Raw genomic sequence first — 26,331 nt, 5'->3', positions numbered from 1 at the left:
CACAGTTTTGAAAAAAGTATTTCAAATTTACATGTCGAAATTAAAAACACTTCTCTCTTTTTTTTAACCTCTTAAAATAAATTGGGGTTGTTTAAGTATTTCAGATCAGGTTTCTTTATGGTTACATTATTTTTATTATTATTATTATTTTGAAATTAAACCATGAAAGATCAAAATCTTTAAGTCCTAGATAAGTGAAGAGTAGTGATACCTATATGACAGGATTGGTTTCATATTCAGGAAAACTGAAATCAAAATCAAATTCTTCGGCTTATAAAGTAAAAATTTCAATTAAAATGGTTCAAACTATCGAGCATGAAAGAATCAGAAATAAAATTTGGGTAATAATGAAATATTAGAAAGTCTTGGCACATCTAATCGTTTACTTCTATTTCTTTTCTGATCTTAACTTAATCTCAATCGTTAACAAAGAATCATATTCTGTCCAAGGGTGCCAGTTCATATAGAATCTGTTGCCATTCGCGGGTCCTGGAAGATTTACACCATTTGGATCACTCCAACCACAGTCACTGTACCACCATCCACCCTTCTTAATATTTATGCAATGAGAAGCCGATTTTTCGAATCGTTTATCTTTTGTTGAGAACCCCATATTGTTAACTTCTTTGATGCCATCTCCTAGATAAAAAAAAAATCTGGAAGTTAAAATAAATGCAGATAAAGTATTGAGGTAATTTTTAGAAATAAACAAAGCATGATTTTGAACTACTTCATCGATCATCCCAATAAAGACACAACAATCAGAGTTCGAAGTTTTCCCAAAACTGATTAGCCTCAAATTATGAAATTTTTATTGTCAAAAAATAATGACACTTAAAGCTTCAGGATTCTATCAGATTTTGTCTTAGAGGATGTAAACATTTTTTAAGTGGAAGAGTCAAGAAAAATTTGCTGAATATGATTCCGTAAAACCATAGGTCTACTAAAAATTTTTATTTTATATATATTTTTAAAAAAATACATTTATTGACTGAAATAAAATAAAATATAATTTTTACAATATTTAAATCTTTTTTGTAATTAAAACTGAAATGGACTTAAATTATATAATGGATTATAGAAATTTCTTTGAATAATTCGTTCAGATATTGCATACATTATTTTTTTAAAAATATATATAATGTGCATAGCTTTTTAAATGATGAAGGATTCTATTTTCTTTAATTTAAATTTTTAACAAACATGCATCTTCTGTAAACCCCTTTTTGCTGTAATTGAAGTTTAATCATTTACTCATCAGGTTAAAGTTCAAATTTTTATGGAAGGCGATAGAAAATTAAGAAGATGCTTAGTACGATATACGTAATACTTAATACTTTAATAGTATGAATAATGCGACTATCAAAATATAAAACTTAAAATTCTTTTGCTGGAGAAGCTATTAAAAGACAAAGTTACTTAAAGTATGGAATTGAAAATTTTAGCCAGCCTGGCAAAGGTGCTTGTCGACAAAGGCGGCTAGTTATAAATATGTATGAAATTTTGGCAAAATCAGACAATTTTTAAACTTATCAGTCTGTTTTTCGCTGAGAGTATGAACTACAGAAATCAAAAACAGAGCAAACAATTTATATCGATAAATTGTGTATGAATTTTGCTAAAGTACTTTTGTTAAGATCTGCACAAACTTTTGGACCAAATCTGTTAATCTTTTTGCTTGTCCCCGTTTGCCAAGATGATAACTTAAAAAATGCAACAAACTTGCTAAATCTAACCTAGTGTAAGCTCTTTAAACTAAAAACTGTAAAGTATAATCCAATAACTCTACTATCTAAATTACAAACTCGATTTTTTTCAATCCGACAAAAGGAAATAATCCAAAACGTATACTCATTTCTTACGATTAAAATTTGCACAAATCCAGCGCACATTTTGAATGAGACCAAATCAAGCATTCATTCTGTCTGTCAAACTTTATAATATTAGGGAAATATTTTAATAACATTTTTTTTAGTTTAATACTTACGGTTCTCAAATATATACAATTAATAATGCAACACAACAATCGCCAATTACGGGATCGCGGTGCCCTGATGGTACAGTTTCGGCTTCGGAGCCGGCATATTTCAGGTTCGAGACCCGACTCTCCCGAAGAGCCGTCATGCAAGCAGGCCTGGCGCACACCAATCCCCCAGGCACCCAACGCCCCCATCCCCCGCGGACGTGGTGCTGAAACCTGGACGAGGGGTGCAACCCAAGTGTTGTCCTCGTCATCTGACAGTGAATCGAAATTGCAAGATCCATCCCAAAATAGCTGTCGTATTGCGCTAAAACGGATGTTAATGTTATTTAACTAAACAAAACAATTTCTTTCTATATTGTGCCGTTGCTCCATTTCATACTACAGTTAATATCGCCCCCAACATCAAGGACGAATGATAACCAATGCTGCTAAAATTTAGTTATGTAAAAAACCCTAATTTTACCCGTCTGAACAAATCAAAAATCATTTTTTCCCCTGTTTGAAAGTTTATGATATTAAAAGTTTGAAATATTTTTTTTCTTTTATTTTCATACTAAATTTCCAATCAGATCAGAAATTACTGATGTCCATCTTGGATATATCTGAAAATAAATTTGCAGGTAAGATATCCTCGAAATAGGAAAGATTGTAGCTAATATACTACTCGTAACTATGTAGTATTTCGTAACTGTAGAAGTAGTATTACTAGTACTTCTAACTATTTTTAGTTGTAGTAGTAATGTTTGTTGGCATTTAAAATAGTAGTTAAGTCATGGCATTTTTTTACTTTTTTTTTTCAAATTTAAGAACAAAAAAAAAATTAATAATGTACATTTTTATATTGTGTTTTTATTTATAGAATAAAAGCACCATTTCTATAAAAATTAAACATTTTTTTCACAACCCACATTTCTTAGAAATTTATTTGTTCCTTAGTGGAACTTGAAATTATCTCTTTCCTATATATATAAAGAGACATAAGTATCTTTATAGTGGAAGTTTAAAAAAAGATATAGAACAGAATATTTTCACTAATTTTCATAAAATTAATTTTAAAAAAACTTACCGGCTGTACCACTGTAATTACCGAAATGCAGCATATATGCAGCCTTTTCATCTTCTATCCGGAAAGAAGAGTATGTAGCAAATCTGTATTCTTTGTCAACATTCTCCATATCAAAACGTGCAGTGTAATTTCCTTGGTTTGTCAGAGCAAATATATTATCGTTGCCTAAAATACAGTACTAGCAATGACATTCGTAGCCCTAAGATATTGCACTTCCATCACGCACACAAACACACACAGAAATACCGATAATAATACAAGATTTAATATTTTCAATAGTAAAAAGAATTAAAACATTGCTGTTACTTAATGCAACTTACATGCCCGCTGACAAATATGTCAGCGATTTAAATCGAGTGAGTGTATCTTGTTTTTTCAGTAGCGCCAATTAGGGCCAAGTGCACGACTTAACTACTTCACATGTCACATTCGATTGCACAACCCCTTTTTACGGGGGGGGGGGGGCATTCACATACCTCACAGATAGAACACAGAAGAAGAGCAACCATGCCCGAACTGGGACTCCTAGAACACAGAGAAGAAGGGCTGCTCCTATGTCAGGATGCCGGCAGAATTAAAAGGTAAATTTAATAGCTAATTTAACAGCCAATTTAAATAGAATTAGCAGTTACAGGATGGCGCACAACATTTGGGACAAGCACAACAATTAAATTGCAGAATGTGTGTGTCTGTGTACGTGTGCGCGTGTGCGCGCGTGCGTGCGTGTGTGCGTGTGAGTGTGTGTGTGTGCGTTTATGTGTGTGTGTGTAACCAACTTATAAATAGTATAATATACCTTAAATAAATAAATAGTATAATATACCAACTTATAATAGTATATACCTTTTCATTCACTTCAATGGTTCAGTGCAAGCTATTCAAATGAACAATTATCATTTTAATCATTCATTTTTATTCATTAATCAATTTATTCATTAATCAATTTATTCATTCATTAATTTATTCATTCATCATTTTATTCATTCTAGTCCTTTCAGATTGTAAACAACTTTAGAAGATGAATATAGAGAAAAGGAACTGCATCAATAATTCTTAATGTAATATAAATTTTCAAAACCTCGCTGATGATTTACGCGAAAGCAATAAACCATTATTGGTGGATCGCATTTCATTCTCAGTTTCTGTTCTTCTAATCACTACCTCACTCGGAATACTATTTTATTGTAAATAAAACTATGTTTTAAATTTCTTCCTTGATATCTGCGCCTAAAGAGCTTTCACCTTTAAATATGAAATAGAAGTTTAACTGAATAAAAGACTTAAAAATAGGCACGAAAACTAAAACTAAAATGGACACGGGAAACATTATGAAATATTAACTAATGTGTAAAATAGCTTTTACATAATTTTATAAATGATCATATTTTAAGTATTTTTTAATCATAAAAATCAACTGTGAGTAAATAATTTGGTCAGCAAATAATATTAAACTTGGAACATGTATATGTATATATCAAAATGTGTACGTATTGCATGTTTTACAGAAAGTTCAAAGTTCGATTCTTCTATGTTTGATTGATATTCATTAATGCATCTAGCATGAGAATGAAGGAAAATTAATTCTTTGATATATTGCATCAAATTTATTTGAATTTTATAAGTTTTATGTAAGATAGTATTTTTTATTAAGATGTATTTAGTAAACAAAAAAATATGCCATCACACAGCTGACATTAAAAGATTAGAATCCTTTTTGAAATTATAGTGTAATAATAATATATCCAGGGATGATTTTTTCTAAATAATTCATTACTCCAAATATATTTATATTCAATGAGATAAATAGCAATCGTGGAGCAAAGCATGGAAGATTTTGAAATACAAGTGAACACACAAACAGGATGTCCCACAAGGTACGCAGCGTCTAATATTTACAAATTCGAATAGAACACATTAAGGCAAGTATTTTGATGTATAACTAGTGGGTAATTAGACTATGATGCTATATTAGGGCATCCCTCGAGATATACATCAAAATACTTGTCTTGACGCGTTCTGTTCGAATTTGTAAATATCAAACGCTACACCCTCGTGGGATATCCTGTAATTATTATACAATAAAATTGCAATATAATGGAAATTTGCTCATTGAATCAGATGGAACAGCTATAAAAATTTCACTTCCTTAAAGATTCGAATTACCAAAAGCGACTCTTAAATTAATCACTTTTTTTAGATGTTATTATTAATGGTTGTTATTTCAATGGGTTATTATTAATGGTTGTTATTTCAATTATACAAGAGTTCACAACAATGGTAGTACAACAATTTTCAACTAATGACATTGGAAAGAAAAAAGGAATTAATGATCCATTTTTGATAATTTAAGAGTTTTACTGAATAATACATAATAAAAAAATGATTAATTTTGATAAATAATATGACAAATATGTATAATTATAATATTATTTTCTAAATAATAATTGAAATAAATAAAAAAAAGGACGGCACTAAACAAACCATCGCACAACACTCTGAAATTCTGCAGGATACAAGTTTGAAATAAGCATTGAAATTCAATGTTGTTTTTTATTTTATATATAATTGAGGTATTGTATTTTATTTAATTTCTTTCAATAAATCATATTTAGTAGTCACGAAGATTGAACTTGAAAAAAAAACTAAGAAATAAAAACAATCTTTTTCGCGAATGAACTGGACGATATTTTCAAACTAAAATCAGTTCAAAGATCCAGAGGAAAATTCCATTTGCCGAAAAATTCTAAAGGAAAAGTAAGTGGACTAATTCCTCCTTAAGAATTAATTAGTAAATGAAAAAGAAAAGTATGAGAATTATAGTATAAAAGAGAAAAATTCGTATAAAAAATAGTATCTGATATGTTTTTAATCATGTATTAGCTATAACACTATAGCCATAACCATAACTGCGCTAACCAAAATTTGCTTTAATACAAGATTTTTCTAGAATCTTCAAATATTTTTTTAATATTTTTTACAAATAGTCAACTAATTTCAGAAGACATAAAACATCAATATTAGGTAACAATATATTTTTGATGGCAATAGCTGGAATGAAACTGTAATTTATGATACCAAACTTTGCACTCACCCAGCCAAAACTCCTCTGATATATTTCCAAATCCATACTTGTAATCCTTCCAAATTCTATGAAAATCGTCTTTTTTGGAAAAATTCCCCCTTCTTTGAATGACCTGAAATTATAAAAATGTCTTGAAATATTTATTATTGAAAGAAGTTAATTTATTTATTAATAAGAAAAAATAAAATTATAAAAATTTACAACTAACCCTTAACTGGGGACGTGTGGTCTGTGAGACCGCTAACGATAGATTTTCCGTTATCCCTATTCTATTTTTAGCTCAATTGAACGGATTGGCCCTGTAGCTTCATATTTTGTGACCTTTAATACACTTGCACTTTTTCAAGCGATTTCAGTGATGCTTTTTAAAATAATTCAGTTATTTCTTTTAGCGCGACTTCTAAGACCGCACCTCCCTGTAAGTGTCCCAGTGATAAACAAGACTTAGCAGATGGTGCTAAAACTAGGACCCTGAAATATCATCCAATGTATTCATCTTAATGTGAGGCAGTGCCCCAGTTACCTTTAAATGAAGCAGGATGTGATTTTAGTGATACGGATAATTGTACGGAATAATTTTTCGATGAAAGTTCGCATTCAACTGATTCTGCAATGTATGTTCAAACATAATTAATTTTTCTTGTGATAATGTATTTTCAAAGAAATTATAAAATATATTAAAATACCAATAGATATATATACAGAATTTATTGGTCGATTTTTATATTAGTTCTTAACTTGTATGTTAAAAATGCCCTAGAAAACCGCGCTATGAAAGTCACACAAGCCTATCAGAAAAGGGACAATGTTACCCATTGTCATTTTTTTTTTTCATGTTACCCATTGTCATTTTACATTATATTATCTTCTATATACCTTCATATACTTAAAATTAAATATGATTAAAAATAAATGTGATATATTTTTTCAAGAATATTATTTATTGTAACATGTCATTTGAGATGAAAATGTATGTTCCAATGCATTTATTTTTTTCAATCATAATATATTTTGAAAAATTTCTAAAACATATCTATATATCAAGAAAAATACACGCAAAATATATTGGCAGTTTTTCGTTCTAATACATTCATTTGAAAATTTAATTTGAGTGTAAATAAAATGCGGTCTCGTAGACTGCACCTCCCCAGTAAAGTCCTAAAATTTCACCTCCCCAGTTAAGGGTTAATATGTTTTAAAATTAATATTTGCTTCTAATATTCATAAAAGGTTGCGAAAATTATCAAAAATTCAAAGTGATTGAGATTTTGTCAACTTCTACCTACTATATATATATATATATATAAAATATAACCGTCAGATATATAACAAAATAACCCCTTAGAATCAGAAGAAATAACACCTTTTATTAACTCTTATTTCGCAGTTCAGATATATGAAGCCAAATATTAGGGTGTCTCAAAAGTTTCTTTCTCATCGCGCTATAAAAGGTCTTATTTGACTCTGCTTGTGCAAACATGCAGGCTTTTCTATTAGCAGTCTATGTCATCGGTTTCAGTCGTATCAGAGCTCTTTTACACTACGTTTCGTTTGTGCCATACATTCTGTTTTAAGACTTTCATCCACAGCATCAAACATGGGTCGCGAAAGGCGACATTTGCAGCCTGTTGACAGTATCCCTGGAGATTAAACTTGGATTTTATATGAAAATGATCATAGAAAACGCAATCGGTATAAAGACAATAATCCTCCAACTTCGCAAAGGCGAGACTATACCACAAAAAAGTTTTTTTGTTCATTTAGTGAGATTAGAAAGGCGTAATTTTCTTCGGGCTCCTTCCTCAAGGTGAAACAATAAATTCTACAGAATAATGTCATCAGCTGGATCAGTTGAGACTACCATTGCAAATAAACATCCAGAACCGACGAGACATTGATTTTCATCATGTCAACGCTAGACCACACATTGCATTAGTTGTAAGAGAGAAGCTCTTACAGTTTGATTGGGATGTTTTACTGTATCCTGCATACTCTCCGATATTGCTCCATCTGATTATTACTTCTTTCTGTCCTTAAAAAAATTCTCTTCGCAATAAACGCTTGAAATTGAACGGCAAAATAAAAGCTCACCTCGAGGAGTATTTCTTGTCCAAAACACATCAATTATAGAAAGAAGTCATAATGAGGCTTCCTGGGAGATGGAAGAAGGTAACAGAGCGAAAACGTTCTTATGTAACAAAATAAATAATAACTTATAATAAATAATATAACAGTAAATGCTGTATACTCATTTCATATTAAGAATTGGAAAGAAACTTATGCGACACCCTCATACAGAATCTTTTATATATATATATATATATATATATATATATATATATATATGTATATATATATGTAATTCAAAAAGAAGATGTAATTCAAAAATAAATATGCAGATAATGGAATGTTGATGTTTAGATCTTCACTTTAATAAATTAACTTTTCCACGTTACCGTTCATCCTCCGCCATCAGTATCCATATCGCAATATACTGTTAATTGCTTGAAATGGAATTCACCATGAGAGGGCCATATCGTGTATACGCCACTTTTATTGTTTCCATTTTCCATGACTTCTGAACAATCCTTAGGCTTTTCATGAAGAAGCACAATTTTTGTATGATTCTTGGTTACATCTGAAAACAAAATTGATTTCATTGAGCTAAATCATCGATAAAAATTATACAAAATAATTGTAATTGTTCCAGCATAAAATGTTTAAATCTTATCAGTCTCATGGCCTAAAACGAGTGTCTGTGGGGTCTAGCTAATAAGACAATGTGTCAGAAACATTCAATAGAAATATACCTTTTAATCTCTTTAAAAAAATATTTATAATAACAGTTAAATTTTATAAATGGTCTGTTTGTTGTAAAAATCTATATTTCTGAACATATTTTGCTGGAATATCTTTCACAAATACTGATTCTTAAATTGCTTTACAAAAAATTTCTTTGGTATTTAATTTGGTTGTTAAATTTTATCAATTAAAATTTTTTTTAGAACTAGGAGAGATAAATATTACTTTTAGTGTCCCCATTCCTATTCAAATGAAAATATTTTTTTATATTTGTCTTCTAGATGCCATTCATAGAATTTCAATAAATTTTGAATCATACTTAAAAAAGTGATTATTAACTTATAAAAATATTCAGATATCGTTGGTTATATATATATATATGTGTGTGTGTGTGTGTGACAAAAAATGACAACACCAAGAAAAAAATTGTAAAGTAATGGAATTTCAACATTACATTTGTCTAGGTAACTTATTTAATTGATAAAAGTTTCCAAGTTACAGGTTATGTTAGCACGAGAAACGTTATTTCAAATTAAATGCCAGTATTTTAATAATTGGTGCAACCATTAGAATTTTTAAAGCAAATATGCCAGTGTTAATGCCTTCTTTTGTAGAGCTGTCGGATATCAGGTTGATGATCAGATGATGGAGTTCCATGCCTGTTGCATTTAGTCGGTGAATACAGTGACAGTAATGCTAAATGTAAATGACGCTAGATTTGTAGTCTAATGATTCCCATACGTGCTCAAGTGGAGAATGATCTGGTGATCTAACGGCCAAAACAGCATGCCGATACTTTATAGGCTATGTTACGACATCAATATAAGGAAGAACGTTGTCAGGCAACTTATAACATTGCCATTCATGAATATCTTTCAAAAAGGTGTTGGAAAACACACTTTGAAGGCTGTCTAGTTCATGAATGGTAACACAACAGGTTGAATTACCAGACTGACGAGGTTGAATTACCAGACTGACGAGGTTGAATTACTAGAATGACGTACACATTGGCATTCAGAATGCTTGGGATAGCTGCAGGTCTGATCCATTTATAATACAAAATTTCTTCCCAGATCATAACAGCAGTTGCAGGACTAGATTGATTGCAGGCGCTCGTCTCGCTCCTTTCTAATCAACACAAGTCTACCACTGGCATCAAAACAGAAATAGCTTTTTCATAAAACACAATAAATCGTCTACTTCCTATGAGCTCTAGCATTGTAACACTCACGTCACATAAACCACTGACATGTACGTCAGTGGTTTGGTGTCAGTAGAATACACGCCTCAGGGTGTCTGACTGGAAGCTGTCTTTGAAATAACCGATTCGTAACAGTTAGTTGTGTTACTGTGGAGTCAACTGCAGCTCAAATTTCTAATGCAAATTCAATACGCCAAACTCTAAACTTGGAGGCCCTCCCTCTCAGTAGTACCATGTGGCTGCCGGGAATCCTAAACTTCTTGCAGTACCTTCTCTGGACCACTGCTGTCAACAAACATCACTATGAATGCATGATCACCAAGTCTTTCTGCAATAACACGAAAAGAAAATCCATCTTTGCATAGCCTTACCCTACTAGTGAACTGTTCATAGTGGCATTTTTGTTTCCTTAAAGCCACTCTTGACTAATATGGACTCGCTGCGTCACGTTTCAACGATAAATAGCGTTCCCAAATTTTACAGCAGGCATTTAAAGCAAACTTTATTTGTATGTTTACAGTGGTGCAACTAGTACCACACTTATGAGCCTAAGGCGAAATTTGAATCGATGCTATCCACTATCTAACAACACAAATTTGGATACCCATGAGAAAAAAGGGGATATCTGCTGTTCAGATATACGTCACTCCTTCTGTACTTAAATATCGTATAGGAAACAGCATTGGCATTAGTCGCATGCAAGATGCCACGAAATTCAGAGCTGTCTAACTTCGAGAAAGGCGTAATTATCGAATGTTATAGAAATGGTCATCTTTAAAGGACATATCTAGTGAGTTAAACATTCCAAAATCGGCAGTGACCTTTTTACTTAAGAAGTGGAAGATGAGTAGTGATTGTCTGAATGTGCTTCTACCCTGCAGAGCCAAGATGCTAACCGATAGAAACCGACGAGTACTGCCCAAAAAATTTAGAAAACCGAACCAAACCGATGGCTCACATACGCCAGGAGTTCCAAGAAATATCCTGAACTGTTGTTTTGATAAATGCCATCTGCAAGGAAACATATTTTCTTGGTTTCCATGGTCGTTCTGCCACCCATAAGCCTTTGATAACATAATCCAACCACACTACTTCGTTGCGGTGGTGCAAGACTTGTCAGAGGACCGTCGAGAGTAGAAACAGGTTCTCTGGAGTGAGGAACCATGGTTCAATCGCTACCAGTCGGAAGGTAAAGTCTAGGTTTGGCGTAAGCATAGAAAACGTTTTTTCTAGATTGCTTTGTGCCTGCAGTAAAATTTGGTGGAGGTGGAATTATGATCTGGGGATGTTTCTAGAATTCTGCGGTATTGATTGGAACCCTTGTTTCCATTTCAAAGTAAGTTAAATGCCGACTTTTACTCACTACTCTAGATAACAATGTGCTTCCTACACTGTAACAATTTTACGGGTTTGGCCATTGATGTTTACAGGATGACAACGCCACTTGTCATGCTGCGAGGTCCGCCACGGATTGGTATGATGACAATGGGGTGAGCCGACTGGACAGTCCAGCCTAGAGCCCAGACTTCAATCCTATAGGAAACCTCTGGACAGTTGGATTGTCTAATTAAGGGATGCAGCAACAGTCCAAAATCGGAGAAAAAATTTACATGTCTTCTCGAAGTCGAGTGGAAGAAAACACCACTGCCCATCATACAAACACTGGTGGAAAACATTTCCTGGGGGATTAAAACCCTCTCGATTCCAGCTGGGCGGTTTGGGGTGGTTTGAGAATTTACTCTATAACATCCTCGGGGGTCGGTTTGGGGCGGCTGCTATCCGTTTTAGGGGTGATGGGTATTAAACGCGGCTACTCTACTGAACACTCCAGGAGGTCCTCGTTATATTCGACAATCGCGGCTTTTTCACAGTTTTCCCCTGTGCTTTAGGGCGGTAGGGGTTGAGGAGAAATTCGCTAAATAGGTTATTGGCGTATATTTTGTATTTTGAAAGGGTTTTAGTTTCTATTTTCACGTGTTGTTAGCTCAAAATCGGAAAGATTTTATGGCCATTTATAAAAGAAATTTTCCACTGAAGTTCTCTGGTAACGATGAATGATATATAAGGATACCGACACGTTGTTTATTTTTCGGACAAGCATCAGAAGCCCTTTTCAGTAGTAAGACTATTGTAATGTTATAAAGACAAACCATTGCATTGTCAATGCGGCCTATTCACATCGCTGTTTTCTCACAAAATGGGTAGCGACACTTGTTACTATGGAAGGAAGTCGTTTTACACTCCAAGCATCTTATTCTTTCATCAAAGGACTGTCGGAAATTCTGAGACCGTGGTGTACAAACTACCACTTTTAAAATAAAAAAAAAAAAAAATAAAAAAAAAATAAAAAAAAAAAGTTGGGAGTATTCTTTATCGCCCTCTTCTAAGAGTGAGATAAGTTATATAAATACTGAGTTCCTTTTTAGAATGCCATTCTGAAAATTTCTCTTCAGTTGTGAATTTCTACTCTTTATTTTATGTACTGTGAATCGGGTGTTTGGATTATCAGAGTAATTTTTCTATTGAAACGCTTATTATTTCTTCATTATGAGTAAAAGAAATCGTGAACACACTGAAGAAGAAATTAAAGCAATTTTACTTGATTCTGATGAAAGTGACAGTGATCCATCAGTGAAGATGATGGTTGGCCCAAAAATGAGACTTTAGCTGATCTCTCGTTTATTCTAAGCAAAGAAGCAGGAGATGAAACTATCGAGGGTCAGATGAACTAGAGAGATAGAGAGGAGGAGTCAAAAAATGTTATATAGTGTACATATTATCAAAAATTTGCAAATGATTCCTTCGTGTGGAAATTTAATATGAAGCTTTCGTTCAAAAATTTATGTTGTCTTCACAATACTATAGAAAACTTCACATAACATTTTAAAATCAGAAATTCAGCTTGAAAAATTCAACATGACAGTTCATACTAATAAAGTAATATTTATGATTGATGTAATTTTAAATGTGTTAAATCTTCATATTTAGTTTAGGAAGAATGTAATGTTTTAGTAAAATGCTCAGGCTGAAAACTGAAGGAATGTATTTTCCAAATATATTTCGTTGAGTAATTTTTCCCCTTAATTTTATTTCATAAATTTTTGTATTTCAGTATTAAATGAAGTTTTAAAAATATGTTATCTCATCTATCGAAACAATTCGATAGATATATAATGTTTGACGTAATATATTCCCTTGGTTAGAAAAAAATTTTAATAGTTATATTTTAAAAGATTAGTAAAAAAGAGTGGCAAAATAAAGATATTTTTGGAATTTATATTTACCCTACATTCTTTTTCGATTAGCAAGAATGCGTAAGGTTTTGGGGAAAAAAATGTGAAAACTTCTTTAAAAATTTAATTAAAGTTCTAAAACTTTTCTCTTAGTATCACTATCGAAAATGCAAAATAATATTTTATATTTAAAAATTCAATAAAGATAATCGTTTATACTAAAAAAAAATGCTAAAGACAATAAAAAAACATCTTAGCTGAGTGCTGAAAGAACATATTATTTTCGAAACATCTTTCAAAAAGAGCAATAACATTTTTTTTTATCCAACGATTGTTTTTATTTCGGTATTAAATGAAGATTTAAAACATTATCTTGTTTATCACTGAAAAGCATTGACATCTATACTATGTAAAAAAAATGTAGTAATTGCATTGATATATGCATAATGTATGTTTTACATTACTATGTAAAAATTTTTTACATGGTAATATATGACATATTATTTAATTTTGGCAACAAAAAATGTAAAAGCCTATTGAGAATTTAATGAAACATAAAGATGTTTTTGAAATTGCTAGTAAAGCCAGTTTTTATTTAAATGGTTTGGAAGCCTAACATGAAACTTACGAAAAAAAAAAACAACAACTATTTTCTAAATTATAGAATAAATTTCAAATTTTTTTGTAAAAAAAAATACCCCACAAAGATGATGAGCGAAACACTTCACACTAAAAAATATAAATTCATTAGAATAAAACTCGTAAACTCGATGGAAAATGAATCTCGTTGTTGAAAACCGCAAGGCAATTATTCAAGGTAGAGCGTCGACAGTTTTATTGCTTCAGAGTGCGGGGGGGGGGGGGTAACTGCCCCTCAGCTAGGAAGAGAACATGTCTTTCAGAGCCATGCTGAAAAAGTCTGGATGTTAAAGGGAGTGCCACTTGAAAAGTGCTTGGATGTTAAAGAGTTAAGGCTGCAATTGCCTCAGGTGTAGGCTCTACCAACTATTGCATATGAAAAAATTGTGTTTATCTCTTTTATCCCATATGTCCAATTACTTATAGGTAGATAGTGTATTTTAGATGCATTAACATGTCTACCAAATTTCATTTATCTAGTACAACTCATTTTTGGTGTTGGAATATTTTTTTTTTCCGTTAGTGTATATATGTATAACATTAAAATAGAGTTTAAGAAATATTTTTAAAATCAGACACATTATTTACTCATTATAATTTTAAAAAAAAACTTTTGCAAAGATTTTGAGTAACATACCACAAATTGAAAAGTTCTGTTTAGCTTCCTCAATCAATTTGTTTGCGAAGTCCAAATAAGCTAAAACTTTTTCTTTTGCACCGCATTCGCTTATATTTGAAGAATCATTAACTGGAATATAGTAAGTAATCAGAAAATACAGTTCTAACATATCAAAATTCATATCTTAATTCAAATCATGTATAAATTATATCACATTATAAAAAGTTGAAAAATGAAACATAGGTGAGTGGTGAAGTGATGGTTCTTTCGAAACATCCAGACTTTTCGTATAGTAAAAAAATGAATCAGTAAAAAAAGATGATTCATATGCATTATTTATTTATATTATAATTTGCATAGAATAGAACATTGTCCAACAAGTAACCTGATGCGACATGCATGGTTATCAATCAAGCGAAGAACTCTACAGTGTACATAGTGAGGCCTAAAGCTGATATTAAATTACTAATTACTAAAAACAAGAAAGCAAATTTTATGGATAGTGTAAATATAGACGAAGAAATTCCACTCAGGTGTCGTCCTCGTCGTCTCATCATAGTTCGTAACTAGGAGATCCGTCGTAAAATAGTGTTGCTGTAAAAAGAGACGATCTAACAGTTAGATCGTCTCTTTTTACAGCAACACTATTAAAACCGGTTAGTTACCAGTTAAAACCATTTAGATTCTAACTTAAACTGAAATACAACCCTGATATCATGATAGGCTGTTAAGGATTAGAAGTTCTTTTAATTTTTAGTCTAAAAATTTCCAGAATTAAAAAAAAAGAAATTTAGGGATTTCTAAGTTCTGAAATCAGAAATTACGGATGCCAAATATGAGGAAAGGCTGCAAAATAATGGTTAGAATTTTGAATTAATTATTATTATTTTTAGAAATTTCCAGTATTAAAAAATAATCATGGATATTCTAAATTTCGTAAATCCAAAAGTATAGATCCCATATATGCTAAGTAGGCCGCGGTGGCCTGGTGGTAAGGTCTCGGCTTGTGAATCGTAGGATTTCAGGTTCGAGATCCGATTCCACCGAAGAACCGTCGTGTAAGAGGGTCTGTTGCACGTTAAATCCGTCATGCCAAACGTCCGCTGGTGTGGTGTGGAGAGGGGGGTTGCCAGCTCAGGTGTCGTCCTCGTCATCTGACCACGGTTCAAAATCATGAGATTCGTCCCAAAATAGCCGTAGTGCTGCTTTACAATGGGACGTTAATATAACTAAAATAAACCCATATATGATAAAGTGGTCCATACTAACTAAATGTACATTTAATAATACACCCTACAATAATTAAGAGACGTTAAATCTGTACATAAAATGCTACTGTAAATTAATGTTATCAATGAGAAAAAAATTATTCGTAGAATGCATCCGCCTCTTTCATATCTCAAAAAAATGTTACCAACATAAAAAAAAAGAAAAAAAAAACATTCACAGAACACTGATCAAATCATTTTCTAATGATTCAGCCTTTACCGTTGAAATTCATCTTATATTTAAAGCTTCACGGCATTATTTAATATGCTTACGTGAAAATTACAAACGCTATGAAGAAAGCAATGTTTGGTAACGGAAGAAAAAAAAATGTTATTACCAAGTGAGAACATGATATTGTTTTGGCTTGAGGTTTTTGAAGTTACAAAATGCACGAGTACAAAATTGCCAATTTATCGCTTTTAAGGCATCACTTTTTTTCGCTTCTAGGATAATTAGAAAATTATAAAGAAGTTGTTCATTTGCCAACAACTTATCGCCAACAAGAAATTATAACTTGGCGCGAATATATATATATATATATATGTTGGTGATTGCGAAATGGTTTTACTGTTGGCATTTCAGTTTATATTGGAAGGACCGTAGTTGTTGGGAGAAAATATTGTGATCTATAACTATTGTGAAATTCGTAGTTAATTAAGATTTTGGACATTTATCATCATGTATGGAAGCAAAATAGATATGTATCCAAGCTAATTTTCTGAAAATTCTAAGAATTGTCTATAACTTGTTCCAGTTAGCCTTCGCTTTTATTTTTAATTAATTAATTAATTAATTTTTAAATTTTTTCTTGTTTTTTATGTCTGAAAGTATGAAGATTCTTAATAAGTAGAAACTACTTGGAAATGGATATCGTGATGTTGAAATGAAGAATTTCGGAAGTCAACTATAGTTGAAAATTTTGTATTAGAATATCGGAAGATATAAAGCAAGTATAAAGAGCAGGTTGGAAAGTGCAGAGTTACCGTATTGCAATACTAGCCAGAAAGAAAAATCCAAATTTCATACCGATAGCTCTCACCATGCACCTCAAAACTCGTGAAGATTGCCTCTTTAAATGGAAAATAGAAATCAACGCTAGTAAAACTGAAGCCATAATGTTTGTTAAAAATTATGATGAAATTAATTTTTGGCCTACTAAAATTAAAAACCAGAGTATCCCATGGTCTAAGGAATGTAAATATTTAAGCATTATTTTAGACAATAGAGTCATCTGGAAACTCCACTTCATTTATAATTAAAACACGTTTCTAGACTTAACTCGCAAATATCATCCCCTAATTTCTCAAAACTTTAAAATGTCTAAGAATAATAAAATTCTTATTTACATTGCTTATTTGCGTCCAGTTTTAACATGTACATGCACAATTTTGGGAAATGCTGCTAAATCTAACTCCAACAAAATAATTTAATTAGAGGTTTTAGTAACTGTAAATGAGGGCCGGGATAGCCTGGTTGGTAGAGCGATGGATTCGCGTCCCTTAGGTTGCGAGTTCGAACCCCGCAGGCTGAAGACTCCCCGCGTAGTTGGTGGCTGACGCGCGCATAAATCTGTCGTAAATTATCACAAGGTCTTCCATGTCGAGAGTAATACCACTGGGGGTACTGGATCAAGGGTGATCGTTCTCTGATTCAGGTCTAAGTTATGATTTGTGGATGAATGAATGAAATGCGTGAATGCAACCCGCCCCGTAAAAGGCGTTGTAACGTGTATGTAGCTGAGTCGTTCTCTTGGCCCTAGATGGCGCTATTATAAATAATAAGAACAAGAGACGCTCCCCCAATGGCTTAGAATCGTGTCTTCATAAGAGCTGGCTTGTCCATGGCAAGTGACATAAGAAACAGCAACAGTAACTGTAAATAGTTTATGTTTAAAGCAATATATATGAAGCAATTAATTACTCTTCCCACTTAAGACATTCATAAAAGGAACTCGCCACTATATACTTTCAAAATCTTGTCTCTCATAACGAAGCTACATCCTTAATTCTCAAATACACCCCAAACCCGCGAATTAAAAGACCTCGTAATATTCTACTTTAAACTCCCTTCCCATTTATTTAAACCTTTTTCCATTTTTAATCTTAACGCTCCAACTCTTGAAATTCTGTAAATTTTATTCATATAACACTTTGTTCATGCAGCATTTTCCCACTCCCCTTTGCATCCTGACAGCCCATCAGAAAGCCAGCTCCGCCATGCACCTCTTATTAACCCCTCAACAAGGATTATAAAGAAAATCCTTAGCTTTTTGCTTCCACCATCGTTGGATCTGGTTCAAAGAAGATCTCGGTAATTATTGAACGCCATTTCGTTTGCGCCGTCATCATTTACCGGAGATACAACCCGATGACCCGGGCTAGGCACTCCGTGAACTACCTTATTAACAGGGTAACCGTGTTTGCAGACATTCCATAATCTGGAAGGTCAATTAGTAGTTAGGTAGGAAGATGTATCATATTTTAAATAACTGGAATTCTGGAAAATGATTATCTCTTTATTATTAAGGAATAATATTAATTTCAACCTGTCTTGGTGGTCCTATAAGAGAATGTGATTGTATCCGGCTATACATTTAAGATGTTACTCGACAGAAAACTCAACTTTGCCATGGCCCACTTCTGCAAAACAAGCACAAATCATGCTAATTGTATTCACAGAAGGAATAATTTCAAAACACTTACAACAATCTGGTTGGAGCTCTTTTGCTTTTGTGATAGATTCTTTAGCAAGATCTAAAGCCACAAGATGCATTTCTCTCTGTTCACAAATCGATGAGTTTGCTTGTGTTTTAATAATAGCAAAAATAACCAAAACGATCAGCTTCAACGAAATCTTGGCGTACCACCTGCAGGAAAAACAAATTGGGATATAAATATAAAATATGAATTTCATATAAATAGGAATTCAAATTTCTAGTTTTATTATATACTGTTATTTTTATTCCATTACTCTTCAAAATCATGAATTTTGAACCCTGTTTCATCTTTTGTAAAATCAGAAATATTGTTGATTTTTAACATCTGCTCACTTTGGAAACCCACTGAATATCAATATATCTTCCTAATTATGTAGCCCTTTCAATAAATATCAGGTAAAGGATTTCAACTTCACTCTCTTTTTCTTTTAAATTAATTCGGGTGGCGATTTCAGAAATCGTTACATAGACATAATAGATATTTATCTTAATTGTCCCTTCTTAGCTATATTCTTAATCATTCAAAACTATACTTGTCATTGCTTGTTTGAATTATTTATAAAATCTACTTTCTTTAGGAATTAAAAAAACAACAATTTCCTGAACAAAGAAAGTTATTTTGTTGTTTATATTCCATGGCTATAAACACGTTTTTCAGTTTTAAATTTAGCGATTTATTTTTCTCCCCTTTTTCCATTTTGTTTTTGTTTTCGGATCTTTTAAGTTAAATATATATTATTTATAGCTTCTGTTTCCAATTAATTATGACAAGACGGGACAAGGAGAACTTCAGCTAAGTCTGAGGAAGTCTCTGAAGAAATATAAACAAACGACTAACTTAATGGCAAGGGAAAATAAAATTCATTTTAACTGGCTGGTTCCTAAATTCAGTATTCACAACAATTATTCTAAATGTATTCGAAAATAAACTAAAATCACACTGATTCTAAACATACAACCATCATCCACATGATTACGAATACTGATGTTTTCATTAAAATTCCCAAGCCACATTTGTTTCCTATATTGCATCTATACACTCATACTGGTCAGTTTTAAAATGAGCGTTTTTTTTTTCTTTTTTTTTTATTGGATCTCTTAAGTTAAAAATATATTATTTATAACTCCAAATAATTATTTCACCATATAACAAGGGTAACCCCTGTTAAGTCTGAGGAAAGTTTCTTTTGAAAAATATACAAGCAACTAAACGTCGGAGAAAAATCAAATTCATTTCAACTAGCTGGTTCACAACAGTTGTTCCAAATATATTCGGAAATGTGCTGTAAGAATAGTAAATCTCAACATACGACCATAATACGCATGATTAAAAATATGAGCGCTTTCATTAACATCCAAGCCCTCATCAAAGTTAAATTCTTTTTTAGGCCATAATGACTCGTAGTTTCTAACAATAAATGCTTTGAAAATAATTTTATCATTATTATTGTATTTATAAGATGGAAAATATTTTAAGTTAGAACAGAGAACATATTTTATTAAGAAATGATGAAAGTGAAACAATTATTTAACATATCCACTGTTTCTTTCATTCTTATTCAACCAAAAATGATGCATAATGATAAGGTAATGACCTGGTGCTATTTTTCAGAACCTAATATTATGATACAATGACAGCTTTGAGCCAATGCAGAAAATTTAAATTCCTAAGCTATTCAAAAAATAATTATACTTTGCTAATAGTTTTATTTATGAATGTTTATTTTTATTTAAAAGTCTGATATTTCTAATTATGATTGGTTATAGCTTCGATTAAATTCTAAGTTTATCTAATGTGAGAATTCTAATGCTTCAAAAGCCACAATAATTTTTCGTGCACGAAAACAGAATAGAATTACTCTTTTCTTATCAATGGCTAATTATAAATTACCTTCCACCTCCGAATTCGTAAGATTGACAGCTCTATAGAATAAGGCAATTTACAGGGAGTTCGGGATTGCAGAGTTAAAATTACCAAAATTAACATAATTTGACTAAGATTTGTTCAAGTATATTGACTATCGTTAGATTTATCCTTTTCCTTTCAATTTAAAAAAAAAAAAAGGAAAAGAAAATTCGTAATTTATGTTGTTGATTAGCAATGAATAGAGAATGGATGTTTTATAAACCTCAATATTTTATCACATTAACCCTTAACTGGAGAGGTGAAAATTTAGGACTTAACTGGGGAGGTGAGGTCTACGAGACCACATTACACTTACATTCAAATTAAATTTTCTAATGAATGTATTAATATAAAAATACTGCCAACATATTTTGCAGACATTTTTTTTTTTGATATACAGATATGTTTTAAAAAATTTTCTAAATATATTATCATTGAAACAAGGAAATGCGTTGGAACATCCATTTTCTTCTCAAATGACATGTTACAATAAATAATATTCATGAAAAAACATATTACTTTTTACTTTTTAAATCATATTTAATTTTACAGTATATGAAGGTATATAGAAGACAGTATAATGTAAAATTCAACAATTATATGAAAAAAAATTGACAATGGGTAAAAGTGGCCATTTTTTTTATCGACTTGTATGACTTTCATAGCAAGGTTTTCTTGGGCATTTTAAATATACAGGTTAAAAACTAGTATAAAAATCAACCTATAAATTCTGTATATATATATCTCTTGGTATATTAATATATTTTATAAATTTTTCAAAATACATTATCACTAGAAAAATTAATTATGTTTGAACATACATATCAAAATTAGTTGAATGCGAACTTTCATTGAAAAACTCTTCTGTACAATTATTCTTATCACTAAAATCACTTTCTGCTTCATTTAAAAGTATCTGGAACACTGCTTCATAATAAGATCAGTAAACTGGATGATATTTCGGGTCCCAAATTTTAGCTTCATCTGCTAAGCCTTGTTTATCATTGTGACACTAACAGGGAGATGCGGTCTTAGAGACCGCGCTCGAAGAAATAACTGAATTATTTTAAAAAGCATCTGCTGAAATCGATTGAAAAAGTGCAAGTGTATTGAAGGTCACAAAACAGGAAGTTACAGGGCCAATCCATTCAATTGAGCTAAAAATAGAATAGGGGTGACAGAAAATCCATCGCTAGCGGTCTCACAGACCACACGTCCCCAGTTAAGGGTTAAAAAGAAAAAAATACATTGGTTTACTACAGTACCTACACATTAGAAAATCGGAAATCAGTTATCGACAATCAAAAAATGAGCCTTAATCATTACCTTTAAAAAAAGATTTTATTCTGAAGGCCATAAGCATATCCCTTTCAAAATTTCTGATATATATGTTTGATTTAATTGTTTTGATGAATGTTTGTGATATATGTTTTTGATTTAATTCTTTCCTATATTCTTCATTAATATCCTTACCTTCAAATTCTTCTCTTGTTTAATATCCATCGAAATATATTTTATTATCTCTTTTTAGATTTGAAACCTCTTAATAATTCGAAACTCACAAAAATTATTAACTCTATAAGTACTGAAAACCCCAGATACCCGTTCTAAGACATCACAGATTGACTCAAGATGGTTAGGTATACTTGCGAATCCCCTACTTTGTTCATTAAGTGCCATTGATTCAATACCAGAGGCGGTTACTTTGCTCATTTGATACGCTCGCCAAGATGGGTTTGAGAGATTGAAAGGTTTACTGAGAACTCACAAAACACGTCCGATCATTTGCGTCTAGTAATCATCTAAGAGGGAACCTCTTAATAACATGAACTTTTATTGCAGGTTTTTGTAAGAGAAGAGAATTTTCTTAGTTCTGAAAGAGAAACTCGGATGTTTATTTTTCGTTCATTTTAAATTGAGAATCCATTCTTAACTAGAATGATTTTAGATATTAAAAGGTTTAAAAACACCTTGAGGATATAATCTAATTTTGAAAATAAAATTTTTTCTTGGAGAAAAGAGCAAATATATTATTTTGAAAACCTTTTTATTTCTTATTCATAGCCTTTTTTACACATTCTACCTTTATCTATCTGATTATATTTGTGATTTATTGATTTCTAATTTAAAATAGAAACAGAAATCCTACTTTTATATTAAGGGAGTATTTTGTATTTTACCACCACTTGAAATCAAATAACTTATAATTCCAGTAATTATTTAAAATCCTAGTAATTACTAATTACTTGTGTTTAACTTCAATACTTATTAGATACATTTTTTGCAAAATATATCATGCACTGTAAAGCGAATAAGACATATAAAGTGTCTAAATATCACAATTTTATAAATATAAATCGTGATATTTAGAGTTTCATAACTCAAATTTCAAGTAATTCAAATCAATTTTATTTGCTGTGAGAATCAGCTTCTTAGTCTTTCAATTTGGGCTGCCGTCAGCGTGATGGCAACACTTTGATAAAAGCTAATTTTTTTCATGAAAAGAAATCTTGTTTGCACAGGTGAAATTTAATTCTATTTTGTATAGCATATTATTATTAATTATGCTTAAGATATCTTTAAAAATTTTGAAATAAAATGATATTATGATAATATGATAATAATATGATATTATGATAATAATATCATTTTAAATGATTTAAAATGATATTATTTTTTTTTTAAATTTTTATATAAAAATTATATTTGTATTGTAAAAGTTTTGGTAATTATAGCGGAATAGCTATAAAAATGTGTTTAACTTTTGATTAAAATTCTAATTAATTAAATGAAAATGTCAAAGAATTTCTGCATTCAAAAACTCCTAAGTATATCTGTATTAAGTTTGGTAGCTCTAAAACAAACGATTTTACCTCAGGATCGCCAATAGACATCTAAAAATTGACTCAATTTCACCTTAACTATAAATAAAGGAGAAATATAAAGATTAGCGACCTGGGGAGTAATAATTACAGCTGGCAGAAAATATAAGCCATTGAAAACTATCTAAATACATGTGAACAAGCGAAATTCGAAATAACCATCAAAAGATATCGTAAAAGGGAAGATAACCTTAAAATTTAGAAATAAAATTTAAAAAAAAATATTCCCCATTATATTAAAAGCGGTAGATAATCGTTCAGATTTCAGAACTTTATAGTATCAAGAAATAAGAGAAAATTCTTTTAAAGATCCTAGATTACAAATATACAAAATTATAAATATGAATAAAAAAATACAAATATAAAATATATAATATATATATTTATTGAAAGTGAGGAAACCAAGTAGAAAAAATAATTAATTCTTTTCGGAAACTTTCTTATAGACTTAACGTCTAATAACAAAAATCCTTAAGTCAGAATTAAAAAATTTCAACTATGTTTCAGCAAAATTGTAACACTGCACGAAATAATTGTATTCTTCAAAATGAATGTGTCAAACTTATATTAATTTTTCTGTTTCACATCTGATTCAAAAACATAAAATCAAGAGATCACTTGATAAAAAAATAAATATTTCATACATTTCCTTACATGTGAGATACTCCGTCACAAAATAAGCAATTGAAATTTAATAATGCTTTTAAATGGCACATCGATTATTTACCAAACAGTCTTATTAAAATGAAATGTTTATGGCTAAATTCAACTTACATGTTTTATCGTAAGAGATTACCACCAAATAAAGAGAGAGCTTCGTTCTTTTAACACATGACTAAACTTCATATTCAAGAAATGATTTTTATATGAAAATGTATCTCGTTCCCCTCACCTTATCTTCAGATAAAACTGAAAAAGAGGCCAAAACTCTTAAAACGCTTCCCATGCAGATGCTGTTCTTCCATTCCAAAAGCTTATCATTATTTAAAGCAAAGAGTGAAATGGTTACTATCTTGTAAAAGACATATGGAAACACTTAATTTTCTACTTGATTTATCAATTCCCTATTGTGGAATTAGAAATCTACAGGCCTATCTTCAAAAAAATTTCATCATGGTCAAGGTTAACTTTTTTTTTTTTTCCAGGTGATAAAGAAATGAGAGTAAAATAATTCGGAGGATTATTCAGATGTGTCAAACAATTGTGCAAGCAAAAAAAAAAAAAAAAAATGGAGAGTTTCATGGTGGTTATACATCCTATATATCTCAGTATCATATTTTAGAATATTTTTAAGAAGTAATTTAGAAATATATTTTTCATATCCTAGAGTCTCAAATAATTTTATAATTGATTTTGAAATCGATGCCACACAGGGTATTAGTTTAAAATTTTATTTATAATGTACATTAAAATTCGGAAATAAATAAAATTAATTCAGAGAGAGTTCTCTTACTGAACTACATTTAAAAATGGTGCATTTTCCTCGTAAGCACATCTTTGTACAGTCAAAACCATAACATTTACAGCATCTTTAAAACTTTTTAGTAACGTATTTATTATAGTTTTTTCTTTTTGATATACCTTTATTTTCAATCTCTATTAAAAATCAAATCAAATAATTTGTAAATAATCACACTATCAACAATATCCTCGCCTCTTTGAAACAGTAATAAATGACTTTAAGTTATAAGTAAAAATTTGCATATCGGTGCAATATTGATGCAATTTTAAATTGTGGAAGCATCCCCAAATGCAGCAATATCTTGTTACGAAATTTCCGGGGTTCGTTTGGATAGTGGGAGTTATATGGTGTGGAGAACGCTCAATCAGCAGGCGGCAGTAGAAAAAAAACAACGACGTTTATTTACACAAGACGACAACTATATACAGTACAGAAGACGATTATTTTCAGCCGAGACGTGCAGCATACAACAAGACTCTACTGCAGACAGTAGCGCACAGCTTAGTTCAGCACTAGCTTGACTCCGTTGCTGCTCCGCTAATCCCTGGAAGACCAGTTCTTCACCGTCGCTTCTGACTACGACTACTCCTGGTTCACGAAGACTCCGCGGCAGGTGCAGCTCCTTTTATAGGTCTAAGGAGGTGGGACTAGAAGCCTCTCAACCAATCAGGAACGTTCGAGGCATATCTCGGTTCCTACTGGACGGTTCAGGAAAATTATCGATGTTTCGGATATAATCTATTTTGGTGCCAAAATCGCCAAATTCGTCGCCAAGTGTGTCGCCAAGCTCTGGGACCTCCTATGGAACCAACTATGCTGGGAAGCCGCATCACAGATCCGTAACAATCTGTTATTTGAATATCAAAAAAGCATCTTTTGGACAGTATTTAAAACTTGAAAAATTATATATTTTTTTCTCCATAATCATTTTTTTTTTATTTAAAACAACATTTTTCTTCTGTTCATATTTTTTCCAATTAGTTATTAACTTCGTTCAATTTTATAAATTTTCTTTTCAAATCTAATCCATCCATTCATAGCTTTACTGGATACACCCAAAAGTTTTTAACTTTCATCTGGCAGTTCTTACAAATGCACGCTAAATCTCTCAATGCTTCGTACTCTGTAGAAATCGGCTTTTCAGTAACTCAAAGCGAATGATATATCCTAGAGGTCAATTTTGTCCTTTGTGATATATCTTTTTTTTATTATTATTATTTCTTCATCCATTATATCTAATCTGTTTGCACTATTTAAAATTATTTATTTTGTATATCAGTTTTTACATCTCCACATCGCTGGAAATGCGAATGCTGGTGGGCGAGCATCTCCAACCAAACATTGAAAACATTTTTAAAGGCTCTTAGTTTTTAACATTTTATCTAATATTTTATCATGATGTAATTATTATCTATTATATATTATAATTAACATCTTATTTGTCATTTAATGACAAAATGCCAATACTTT

At 31.2% G+C, this 26,331-nt stretch overlaps 1 pseudogene; it reads right to left on the bottom strand.

Moving 5' to 3' along the window:
• On the bottom strand, window positions 1-24,240 carry LOC129957430 (techylectin-5A-like; annotated as a pseudogene).
• Window positions 24,241-26,331: the final 2,091 nt, after the last annotated feature.

The sequence above is a fragment of the Argiope bruennichi genome, chromosome 11 (genome assembly GCF_947563725.1).
Source record: "Argiope bruennichi chromosome 11, qqArgBrue1.1, whole genome shotgun sequence".
Lineage (NCBI taxonomy): Eukaryota > Metazoa > Arthropoda > Arachnida > Araneae > Araneidae > Argiope > Argiope bruennichi.
The sequence above is the reverse complement of the archived record's forward strand: the minus strand, read 5'-3'. Positions and strand labels throughout refer to the sequence as shown.